Here is a 13,036-nt window from a genome sequence, read left to right on the forward strand (position 1 = left end):
TACACCCCTTTAAATGGTTTTAGAAAAAAGCTTTTAAGTTACAATAATTCCTTCTTCTGTAGATTCCTAAACTTCACTTGTGGAATAGCTTATTTTGGAACCTCCCACAGGGAATATAGGTGGAATTTTCCTTGTGGGAAATTCTGTTTGGGCACAGATAGCACATGACAAGACTAATCTGCCCCAGACCCTATACAGTTAGGCAGGTCATGTTCTGTGAGCACAGGCTTAGTTCTCACTCTTCACTCCCAACAGTTTTCTCTTGATGCAAATCAACTTTTTGTATTCCCTGCTTTCACCCATGCATTCCTAGAGTTAAACAAACATCAGAGCACAAGCACGTTTTGTTCATCTCTTTCAGACAGTGAGGTAAATACTATAAATGTATAAAAAACATGATTTCAGACTACACATAAGAGCCATCCTAGAATCCATAGGATGGCTCTTATGTCCAGTACCAGCCCAAGCAAAAGACACCCATTCCCAATGCAAATTAAATTCCATGTTTTTCAACAAGAAAGATACTAAAGTAAAAATGAGATGCTCATTGAGGTGCTTTTGTGTTCATTATGTATGAGATATACTGGAGAATCTCATTTAAATATTAATTTCTTTAAGTTGCAAAACCAGATGTTTTGTCCCAGCATCTCAAATGCATAAAATTTTAAGCATAAAGATTTTCAACCCTTGACCCTGTGTTCCTGTGCTGTCCAGTTTTTTATCCTATTTTTTCAGGCTCCTGCTTTGTCTCTAATGCAAGTATAATAATACTTCGACAAACTAGTGTTATTACAATTGCATTTTAAGACATCCCATTTTGGTGAATAAGAACTCTGCTATTCCAGTCTGACCTGAGCTAGAGTTTTGCAAGCAACAGATCAGTATTGGGTAATCCTGTTTATATTTCGAGGAATATGTTATTATGAGGTAGAGTTAAAAAATATGGAAATTACTGGAAACTAAAGACCCCTCCAGAGGAGCTGTAGAACTTGTAATTCTGTTCAAGACCTATTTTTCGTGGTTGATCTGCACAGCATAAAATGTAGTAAGCCAAGCATCTGCTAACAGAAATGTACAGAATGAAAATGCAGAGAGCCTTCCCTCTGACTGGGGAGATCTAGCAGCTCTGTAATCCTGCTCTCACAGTTTGGCAGGAAGGGTACAACACTGGCAGGAAAAGAAATAGGCTGTACCCTTTCTGTGCCTCAGAACCCTCCACCCTGCATAAACACAGCAATGCAATCAAGGCTTTACCTCTCTACCGCTGAATTCAGTCAGCTGAGAAAAATCATCAGCACGGTTTTAAAACATAGCATCCTAACTGGGGATTTTGAGTCTAGTAATAAAAAATATATAATAAGGTTTAGAAACAAAACCACTGGCAGAGATTTAAAGCTAAGAGTTCTCTTTGTAAGAGTGGGTGGGGTTAATATTAAAAAAATATAATGATGTTTCTGTATGCATGGACAAGGATTTTTATTTATTCTTATCCTTCTCAAGATTCCATTGAACATGTTGTGCCTGCTTTTGGCAGCTGAACAAGTGTTCATTCTTTGCACAGAGCATCTGTATCTAGCAAAGATATAGGAATGCAGATAGAAATGAACCTCTATGCACTGTGTTTGGTGTCACTAGAGAAACCTCAACATCTGCTATGCAAACTGCTATGGAAGAATTCAGCTTTTGCCCCTACAACTCTCATAGGCATTCTCCTGTCTGCATTCTTACTCTAAGGAAAGAATGCCTCCTCTGGAAATTTGCTGATGGCAAAAAGGAGTGGGAAATATACCCCAGAGGGCTGTGCAGCCCTTCAGAACTTTCTCTCAATGGATTGGAGACATGGGCAGAGAGGAACCTTCTGAAATTCAACAAAGGCAAATGCAGGGTCCTGCACCTGAGGAAAAATAAACCCACACAGCAATACAGGCTGGGGATGACCTGCTGGAAAACAGCTCTGTAGAGAAGGATCTGGGGGCCCTGGTGCACAACAAGCTGCCCATGAGCCAGCAGTGTGTCCTTGTGGCCAAGAAGGCCAATGGTATCCTGGGTTGCATTTTCAGCATGTCAAGGGTGGTGATCCTACTCAGCTCTGGTGAGGCCACATCTGAAATGCTGTATCCAATTCTGGGGTCCTCAGTACAAGAGAACTGTGGAGCTCCTGGAGCAGGTCCAACAGAAGGTGACAAAGATGATTAGGGAACTGGAGCAACTCTCTTATGAGGAAAGGTTGACAGAGTTGGGTTTCTTCAGCCTTGAGAAGACACTGAAGGCAGGGTGTCAGGAGGATGAAGCCAGCCTTTTCTTGGTGGTGCCAAGCACTAGAACAAGAGTAAATAGGCAGAAACTGATGCATGGGAGAGTCCACCTGAACATGAGGAAGAACTTTACTATTCAGTGATGGAACACAGGAACAGATCACTCAGAGAGGTTGTGTAGTCTCCCTCACTGCCTATAATTCAGGAACCATCAAGATGCAATCCTGTGCAATGTTCTAGAGTATTACCCTGCTTGCACAGGGAGGTGGGAACATTGTAGCCCTTTCCAACCTTACCCATTCTGTGATTCTCTGATTCTATGAAAGTGTAGATGAAGAGGCGTTCTTCTTAGTATCAATGTGATCTGAAAGGAAATAGAAGTGCCATGAGTTTATCACTGAGTATCAGTCCATTTATACTTGCATGCGCTGTGAGTGCACCGAAAATGCCTTTTTAAAAGAATGTTTGACATTTGTGTATTCAAGCACAAGGATCTTAGGCCCTGGTATGGGACATAGCATCCCAAGAGAACAGTGAAAGTAGTGATGATCTCAGAAAAAGGCGTCAGTGCTTTGCCTGCTCAGGCCTGTGGGCCTTGCTTTCCCTTGAAAGGAAGTTAATAACACCACTATACAATACCTATTCCAAAATATCCCTTGGTTACACATCACTGAGGTATTGCATAGCAAGTAATATCCAGTAATATCACTGGTAATGCCAAAAGATTGTGAAAAATGATGTGAAATAAAAGTACTTCTTCTTTTATGGGTAAGATACAGAATTTAATGATGCAAACAGAAACCGTTCATATGCTTCAAGTTTTAAATTGCATTCAAACATATTATCTCAAAAAAAGGAATTAGGAGGATTTTAAAGCCTTGTATAGACATCTAATTTGTAATAGAGAAGGGACAATGACCTAATGTCACAAGGCCATTTGAAATTTCAGGCCAACTGATCTTTCCAGTCAGATATCAGCCCTCCAGTGGACACATAACTATGTGATGTCTGCTTCGATTGCTTGCTGCAAGGATTTTTTCCACATTTGCCTACAAATGCTGATGGCTCTGGGGCTAAGTGAATGAAGAATCTGCAGCAGAAATGCTAGGGAATGAATTGCTGGCAATCAGCTCTCTAACTAGTTTTGAAAATGTATGCATGTACTTCTACCTCAGCAGAGTAACGAATAAAGTGCATAGACGTTAGAGTGTTATTGCCTTTTCTACATCTTGTCAGCAGTTTGTGATATGGAGTGGTGTATGTGTTTCTGAATTGTGCAGATAATGCCTGCCATGAATAAATATTTTGGCAGGGTAAGATTGCATTCTTATGAGCCTTAATTTGCATTTTTTGTCTGCAAAAGCCATCAGTGTGCATACCTTGTATACAGCTCTTTTTCAGCAGTACTTTTGTTGTTACAGAGTACTTAACAATGCCTATCCAGTCGCATTGCTCAAACTGGCAGGTGGTTTGTTCTACAGATGGATGAGGTCTAGAGCATGGTAAAATGCACGTATCTAGTAGGAGTGTTTTGTTCTATCTTTGTTGGCCATCCAGCCATCTGCCTGATTTTCTTTAAAGTATAGCCCATGGTGATTCAACAGAAAGTGAAACTTCTGTGTTATATTTATTAAGGTGTTTAATCATCCCTGTATCATCCAGGCAAACCCTTACCGTGCAGAAATCTAAATTAGTTGGGTAGATGTATAGACTAGGATGTATTCCAGATATTCTTTAAATAAATATAACCTTTAAAAGGTTCAATACCAGCTGTAGTACAAATGTGATCTTTGAATAATCACATCAAATGCTACCAAGGAGGTGCTTTTCATAACATAGTGATGAGGAACTCAGACACTTGAAGGAAAGGAAAAAATCATAAGATCCCAGCAGTCAGCCCTGTTCCACACTCTTTGAGGTATTTAAATCCCAGGATGATGTCGCACTCGCATCTACAGCAGTGTTGGCTAGTTCATCCAGCTGTCAAGGAACCTGCACTTCTAAAGGTTACACAGTCTCTAAAATAATTAATTTGAACTAATTTATTGAATGATCCAGGAATATTAAGCACAAAGACAGCACCTGCGTCTCCAGAAACAAGTGGGACACAGAAGGTTGGATGAGAAATATTGATGCATAACTGCCCTAGTTTAGGCTGCTTTCTAGTGCATGTCCTTTGCTGAAAGTCTTAGCAGGGTATATGTCCTATGACCTGATCCAGAAGTTTTTTTTTCCCATTCTACAGCTGAGTTACTATATAGCAATAATCATACTATTATGTATTATTGCTCTTATTTCTCCTTCAGTATGAAGTATATGATTTCTGGGTCAGGAAGTCTCTCGAACTGGGTGTTTGCTCAGGGCCTGGCAGAAAGGAGCTGTGATTTCAAAGGGTGCTTATGGTAATATTAAAGTATAAATACTACTTTATATCCCTTATTTAAGGTTTGTAACAGTGGCCTGGGAACTCCTAAGTCTGTCAAGAGAAGGAAATACAATAACTAAGCACTGTTGAGGAAATTCATATATTTTTTATCTGTATTTCTGGTGCTTAGAGGGATTATTTTTTTTTCATGATATATCCTCTTTTACTACATGAAAAGTTGGAAATAGGAAGATAAGTTGTCAGGAGAGAATATCATGACATTGCATTTAGTTTTATTTTTTTATATGTCATTCTTCCTATCATCATTTTGATTAAAGACTTATTTCTGGGAGAAAAAAGAACAGGTTCAGTAAATAATACTCTGATGAATATGCAAGTGTTACAAAGATGTCTGGTGCCAAAATTTATATATTCCTAATGAACATAGTTACACAAGGACTTCGGAAGCTGATGAAGGAATCACATCCTCTTAGCTCTGGGTTCTCCTTTATCCTCTTTTCTCAGCAAATCTATGACTAAAACAGTCAGTCATTCATATCAGTAAGTGCCAAAACAGTGAAGATTGATATCTGAAGAGATTTTCTTGTTTTACCAGATACTTTTTACTAGCAAAATCTTATAACACAAATGAAAATATTGGAATCCAAAGAACTGGCTGTATGATTTTGTTTCTATGGCTTACTCGGCTTCAATAAAAGATGCATAAAAGCAGAGTGACAGATTCAATCAGCAAAACCAGTAGAGTTTTAAATTGTGCCTATATCCATTTTACAATTATTCTGTTTGAAAACTTGTTTTACATGTAATGACTTTCATATCTACCTCTCTGAAGTGTGCTGTAGTGAAAGTAAGGCAAAGAACCATTTTCTTTCTCAGAAATTAGGTTGCTTTGCTTAACAGTTTTTTGGATTGTTACATTAAACACATTCAGCTTTTTCTCTTGCTGCTGCAAAGGATCTGCTTCATGCACTGGTTAAAAACTGCAGTTCCTTGAATCAAGATTCATATCATCCTTGCTATTTGAGCTCCTTGGCTCAGGCAATCTCACTTGGAAAGCTTGTACTTGGAAACAACTAGTCAGCTCTGCACTTCATAACTTCTGTATATTGCCATTGCAAGGCAGCTGCATCTTCTAGATTCGTCATCAGCTGGGTCAGAAAGATTCCAAGTTGTAAGGAAAATGCATTAATTTAATGATTAATGAAGTAAAAAGGCTTCAACTAAATTACTAAGAAACATTACAGAGCAGACTAAAGTAGAAAACTGTGTTTAAATAGCTGTCTTAGATCATTAAGTATATTTTTCTCTGTTAAAGAAAATCACAAGTTATTAAACATGTTTGTGGAAGCAAGAAATTAGGCCATTAATTTTTTTTCCTTTTCTGCAAAATAAAAAAGTAGTTTCAAGGCTTAGAGAGGTTTTGATATGTCATTTGGGCAGCTTAGAGCTCAAACAAAAGCAGGGTCTTTGACATTACTTTAATACTTGGATAACTTATAAATGCAGGCTCTCCTTTTTGAACTTGAGAGTGCTACTATGGGTAGGAGTGATTGGAATATGAATGGATTTGCTGAACAAAATCTTTACTACACTCTCCATTCTTTATGTTCTATCTCCTTCTTTCCATTTCCCTTTTCCAGTCCAAAACGCACAGATTCCAGTTAGTGCAGTAGAAAGTATTTGATTTATGAAATAAAATTAGCTTTTGCTCACATCCTTAGATTTGTTCTCTTTCACTGAGCAAGACTGGTTGTCCAGAGCTGTATGTCAAGACAACTGAAACTGCCTCCCACTGAAATCATTGGAAGCGAGCAGAAGAATCAGCTCAAGGTTCAGTTCTAATCTTAATATAGAAATGTGTCATTGCTGCTGAAGTTTATAATTGCTTACAAAAACTATGGAATTAATCCAAGATTTGTGCATCTAAGAAACATCAACTTCTTGCATCCGAGACTCACTCTAATACTGTGAACAGGCAGTAAATCACACTTTCATAACTGTCTCTAAAAGTTTAGAAGAGTGCTAATTACTTTATCTTTTCACTTTTTCATTTATTATCTTTGTCAGAGTGGAGAAAATGATGCCTGAGAACATAAGTTTCTAAACTTGTTCTTACTAAAGATTTTTGGAAAGCAGAGGAGAATTTTAAATACATGTTCTACATGGTTGGAAATCCAGAAGGATGGAGCTCATAGGAGACCTCTATAAAATGATTGATTTTGCCTCAGATGAATTATCTGGTGCTCAGAGGTGATGATTATTAGGAGAATCAGTCACAAGTGTTAACTTTGCATGAAATTTTAGTGGACTGATTCTATCATATCAGTGATTATTTAAAAAACCATAAAATTACTTTTCTACTTTACGTAGATCTCTAATGTCTGCCTAGATGTTTACACTGCTTCATTGGATGTATATATGGATTAAAACTCAAATGTATTGTAGATATTTTCATGTGGGAAGCAGGATATCTTGAGATAATCACCTCTATATGTGCTGAGACATTGAAAAATGGCACAACAATGACAAGTCCACCTTCCAGTCATGTCCAGAACAACATCAGAGGTTAGCCTGATGTATTATGAAAGTTAGAACTCTGGCAATGATTTCAATATATGAAAACTGTGTTTGATTACAGAAGGAAGGGAAAGCCTCAAAAGAAATGTTACAATCTGATAAAATTTTGACCTTTTTTTTTGTAATTTTTATACATATTTTGTGATATATTTGTGTTATTTTATACTAGAATGAAAAGTTTTAAGAAATGTGGGAGTGCATCTATTTGTTCCCATTAAGGAACTTACACTAGGCTCTTATATTTACAGAATACTTCTGATGAGAAACATCAAAGGGAAATTGAGGTCTCTTTAATCATTAAAATCAATTTTCTTAAAAAACACCTACTGTTGTACTTCTCAAGGAAGGCTTCATGCAATCAATAGAGAGAGCCCTTCTAATGGAAGTGGCCTTTGCAGAATGCTTGGTTATATATTTTTCTTTGTATAAGGATCATCATAATCATCATCTATGTCATTTGTACATTTGTCAAGGTCAATAAAGAAAACCAATCTATTTTAATTTATTTTCAGTCAATCTCACTACATGTATCTTAGTGTTAACAGGTTCTAAAAGTAAATGTATTCAATTATGATATTTCACTGGTTGTATGAAAAAGGACAATGCTGTTTTAAAAGTGTATCTATGGGTACTGTATTGACTTTTGTATCTATCAATCAGAGACACTTGAATCAACTGCAGACCAAATTTCTCTGCTCCAACTGACAGCAAAATATAATTCTTGTCTAGGAATATCTGTATTATCTGCATATACTGTAGGGTAGCTTACAGAAATTCATTCCATCTGCCTGTTCTCTGTACAACATTTGCGAAGAACTGGTGTAAATATTTAATACTTCTAAGAATGCAGTAAAATATTCAAGAACTTGACTATGTCCAGTCACATTAATGGATTCAAATCCCACATGTCCATGGCTGACTGTGTATTCATAGAAGAGAAAAAGGCGCTGAGATGTTGTGCTCCTGCAAAGATGTTAGCCTGGCTTCATGCACTGACAAGATTAATTGCAGACCTCTGAACCTGATATGTTTTCTTAATATCCAACATGGCTCTTACTTTTCTCATTCAGGCTGAAATATGTGGCTTTCTCTTGCATAATTCAACACCAGTCTTCTCTGTGTGTGGCACTGTTTTTACTCCTTGTAAGTGCCTGCAAATTACTAAAGTCAGTGATACGATGCGCAGCAGTTTGCTTAGAGTTATTTCAATGATTGTAGAAAGAAAGAAAATAAGCTGTTTTCCAAACTGTCAGAACACTGCAGAAGAGACTGCAGTCATAATTTATAGAATAGTACAAAACAATTTTTCAAGGTTTTTTTTTTTAGTGCATGTCCTCTTTACTCAGTGGGATGTAATACAACATGTAGATTCTCTGGTGTGCCCCAAGTTCACTTTACATCTGCTAATTGAATTGTTCCAATATTTCTTCTGGAAGCTGATACCTTACATTTTTAATTTGTTTTTTTTTCAGATAGTGTGCTGACTGAATATGTTAGGTGACAAAAAACACACATATTTAGATACTGCCTGTTTCATAATCTATGAAAACACGCTGCAAAACTAATTTTCCTCAGTTGGGACTATTCCAATACTCTATAATGGTAAGAGACCATGGAGGAAAGAAAAACCAAACTACTTGCATGAAGTATATCCAGCTTTATTAACCTATAAAATAAGGAATACAAGTGTTCATGAAGACATAAGGACCAAGTGTATCCTCTCTAACCAAAGGTTTATATCTAAGGTCGTGGAGACATACGGGGTCATAGTAGCCATAGGATCTCTATACAGTAAAACCAAGAGGCAGGTATGGACAAGAAGCCAGCAAGCCAACAAATGACATGAAGCATGTGGTGGAAATATGGGGAAAATATACTTTATTTTGAAAAAGAGGTCACATTTGGGAAATTTTAATTGAACTTGGGTAGTGTTTCATCAGTCCCAAGATATTGATGATTCAGTTTATAAAACTTGAAACAATTCTGCATTTGGTCTCTAATATTCTGGTATGTGCTTCAGTACCTGATCTCATATTTCTCTTAATCCTGTGATGCCTTCAAATTACTAAAATTGTGTGTGTGTTCTGTGATGAAATAGTGTGTGCAACACAAATGAACAATTCATGAAAACTGTGATGTGCTGAAAAAGAAACTGGACTGGAAAGAATTTCAAGGTGGCACCTGCTCTGAAATTGGACTTGAGGGCCTCCAGAGGGCCCCTTCAACTTAAAGTGTTCTGTGACTCTACAATTCTGGGTTTGCAGAATTATTTCAAGAACATTAAAGAGTCCTAGGTAGACAATGATGTGTTGAAAGCAGTGGAAATTTGATAATGTTAATGATCATTCACCAAAATATAAGGCATATCCCTATCCCCATGACTGTTTTAAAAATTCCAAAAAGGAATGCTTTGTTTATATTTGTCATGAATGCTAAGTTCTTAGCAAATCTTAATTACAGTGATTTGAGGTTTAATTAGAATGTTTACTGGTTTGGTATCAGTAGATTAATTGTTAATGCTAATTGTTTATTCAATGACCATTTTCCTCTTTTAGAAAATCTAAAATAAAGTCCCCTGATGAAATATGGACAATTTCTTTAGTCCAGAACTGAATTTGCACATACATATATAGTACACAGGTGAATGAACTGCTGAATTTCAGCCAAGAATAATAACTCACTGATGGAAAACTTAACATGTCCATGACCAATGTTGAAGTCTCAGATGTGAATCAAAGAGAGGAGAACACAAGTCCCCTGTATCAGTTTAACCATTGCAGAGCTCTATTCCATTCTCTTTTTACTTTCCAGACTCATCCTATTTTCTTTAAAGCAATAAAATTGGATTATTAGGGTTTTTTTAATCCAGTCCCCTCCTATCTATGGTTGGGTATATGACCTGATATAAGAGTGAGATATCATCTTCATAGATTACAGTGCAGGAGAAAAAAATTTATTTATATCAAAATGACAGTAAGAATTCAGAATAGTCCACCTCAAAATTATGACATGACATGGACAAATATATTTTAGATAATTAAGGATATTCTAACGTATTATTTGAATTATTACTTTTCCTTTCAATCCTGTAAGCAGCAGCAGCACTAATAATAATAATAATAATAAATATAGTAATAATAATAATAATTTAATGCCAAGCTTAAAACTTGATATTAATATTTTACCCATATTAAAATGTAAGTTTTCTCTCCACTTATTACTTATTTAGATGCAACATACCAAAGCAATATATGCCTTGTAGGCATCTGTTTAGAGATGGCAGATGTACACAGTGCTCTGGATTCCAGTTTGGGCTGTTTTATGCTATTACTGTCTGAACATGATAGATTCCTTTTTCATATGATTTATAACTTGTCGTTACAGGACACTGTAGTCCTCCAGACAACATTAATCTATTGGCGATTCTGAAGTGAAGATGTGATTGATGCTGTACCAGAAACTGGTGACATAGGTAAGCTCTTCTTTTCTTTTCAAGCCTTTCTTGCTGAAATGCATATCTGTACCTAGACGGGGATCTCAAAACTGTTCTAACTTCTGTAGCACAGAATACAAAATTCATCGAGGCTCTCATTTGTTTAAATTTTTCTTTTTCAGATAAACTTTTTTTTAACTTTTTAAACTTTTAAAAACTTTTTTTAATTAAGCAAAAATATCTGGTTTTATTACTTTTACCAAATGATTTTTAGCAATTTTTGGGTTGTCATCTCTAATCTACCTTGGGTGAATTTCTCTTTTATATTTCTTATTGAACTGGATAGCAACATATCTCCTTTCACTGCTCTCAATGATTTTATACAGAATTCTCTTCTGATATTGCACAGAACTTTTGGAAAGATACCAATGAATTGATTGTCCTCTCTTGTTCTAAAATCAGCAGTAGGAGTGACACTTAGAGATTTAATGACATGAATAAGACTCTACTTTTATACTCTTGAGCATTATGTTTCTACATCTCAAACACTGTTCGGGTCACTAATAAACTTCTGCACTATTTCTCCTAGAAAATATCCTCCATATTCTCCACAGTCAGATAAATACTTCTTAACTGATTTCTGCAGAGGGCAGAAGAAAAACACTAAATGTAAATCCAAAAAGTTACATTTAATCTACAATTGTCATGCTTTGATCTGGTTCTGCATTTCAAGACCCTTCAGAGATACTATACAAAAAGTTCAAAGGAACACTTCATGTGATTTGACTACGCCGAGATTTTAACTTCCACAATGTAATAGCCAAAAAATCATTTACCTGTTAAAAACATGGCCTGATTCACTGACCGTATTGCTACACATCTCTAAGCTCCTTAGATGGTGTCATCTTAAAATTATGGACATAGCACGAAAAGACAAAACAGGGCAAGTTTGCTGGGACTTAAATCTGCTATTAGAAGGGTTAGGGGCCTGTAGAGGGAGGAAAAGCTGAAATCAACTCCATTTAGGAAAACATGAAAGACATCCCATAAGCTAAAGTAACATGTGTAACTGCATACTGTGCTCATTCTCCTGTCCATTGCTTTGTTGGGACCCTAATCACTCACAGTACCACAGTACAGCTACAGCTATGGTTACTGCATCTAGCAGAAGAGTTTAACCTGTATCAAACTTACTGATGCCTTCAGTCTCTGTCTGGGGCATGCAGAAATATTGTCAGCCTAAGTATTGTTTTTCTGTGTGAGTTGGACTTGCCTTGGCTGGACACCAGGTGCTCACCAAAGCCCCTCTATCACTCTAGTTCCTCAGATTAATTTATTTACAATCAAATCAGAGTTAGATAATGGCCAGTGTCAGTTTCTCCTCTGCCAGCTGGCATGGGGTCTGTTTGACAACCTGTAGACTCCTGGTGCCAAAACCTTGTCATGTAACCCTAATACAGAATATCAGCAACTCTTTAATGAATGCTTTCACAATTATTGAAATTGTATATTTATTGACTTCTGAATTCTGAATAACCTCTTTCATTGATATTCCCCAAACATAATAAGGCCATATTCCCATGGGTCCTGGTCAAGTGAATGGGTGGAGGGAGACTCCTGTTTGAAATGGGGCACATTTCAGAGCAGGAGCCTAATTTTGAATATTGACTTTTGGAGATGTTGATCTTTCTTCATTGACTGCAATTAAACTCAGGGTTCTTAAGCCTCACTGAGCTAAAGCAAACCTGTATGGCTGTATCCTCCTCTCATGCCTTTTTTTCTTGGTGCTTTATCTTCATGCTAATTTCCATGCAAGTAAATATCAGACACAGAGCATTTGATTTGTAATGATGACTTTGGCATTGCAAATGGTGACTGTAGAATGTGGCAAAATCTAGAAGCTTATAAGTGGAATTTCAGACCTGACATATCAGTACCTTTAGGAAGGAGGCTGCTGTACATGAAACACATTCCAGTATAATACAAAGTGCTGCAGTTTTATCCTATACATTTCTCCTAGCAAATGGAGCATTGCCAGTAGCAGACCTTGAGGGATGAAGGATCTGTTTCCTTCAGAAGAATTTTGCAGCAGATATTTGGCAATTTTTGCCCTGCTTTGGCTGAGGACTTTATACTCTGGTCTTCAGAGAGGAAACCTTATAAGAAAGGATTGACATCTTACAAAACATGCAGTACAATGTGTTTGCTCAAAAGTGCAACGTTAGCAACTGGGAAATTCAGTATTTGAGCCTTGGATATGTTGCTGAGATTTTGGCTTTTGTTGATGATTTTTTTCTCATTCTTTTAAACAGAGTTTTATTTGCTTGCTCTTCAGAGTTCAGATTAAGTGTTCTCTGTTCATTCTCAACCCTTTTCCTGCTATGT

This window comes from Melozone crissalis, unplaced genomic scaffold (assembly GCF_028551555.1).
Source record: "Melozone crissalis strain CALT ecotype California unplaced genomic scaffold, PUWL_Pcris_2 ptg000008l_1, whole genome shotgun sequence".
NCBI lineage: Eukaryota > Metazoa > Chordata > Aves > Passeriformes > Passerellidae > Melozone > Melozone crissalis.